This window comes from Charadrius vociferus, unplaced genomic scaffold (assembly GCF_000708025.1).
Source record: "Charadrius vociferus isolate BGI_N301 unplaced genomic scaffold, ASM70802v2 scaffold287, whole genome shotgun sequence".
In the NCBI taxonomy this organism is placed as follows: Eukaryota; Metazoa; Chordata; class Aves; order Charadriiformes; family Charadriidae; genus Charadrius; species Charadrius vociferus.
In genome coordinates, this window is record NW_009649568.1 from 892,038 (window position 1) to 892,494 (window position 457).

Below are 457 nucleotides of genomic sequence, written 5' to 3' on the forward strand. Positions count from 1 at the left end.
CCATTCTGAAATACCACTTTGATTATGGGGTGAGGTATTTTGGTTATGGTACGTGTAAAATAGAGGCTCGGAATGGGAACCGTCCTCGTTAAAATGTGTGTGACATCCTCTCCCGCACGCACTTGCAGAGTAGTTTTCTCAAGACCAGGTAGCTGGTTTCTGCCAGTGTACTGTTTACAGTGTCGGTTGCTGATTATTTTTAAACTTTTTGATGTAGATTTTTTTTTTTTTTTAATGCTTCAAGAACATTCTCATGATTTGAACAAGGAGGCGGTGCATCAGAAGACAAGGGGTGCATCCTCCCACTCTTTTAGTGTCATCTAACAAACCAAGAAAGAGTTTAAGGAACCTGATGTTTAACTTGAGGCTCAGAATTTAAGCTAGAACACTTTTAAAAGTTTCCACATTACTTAAGGATGGTTCGTCTTGCACTGAGACTCCCTCTATAAAGGAATAC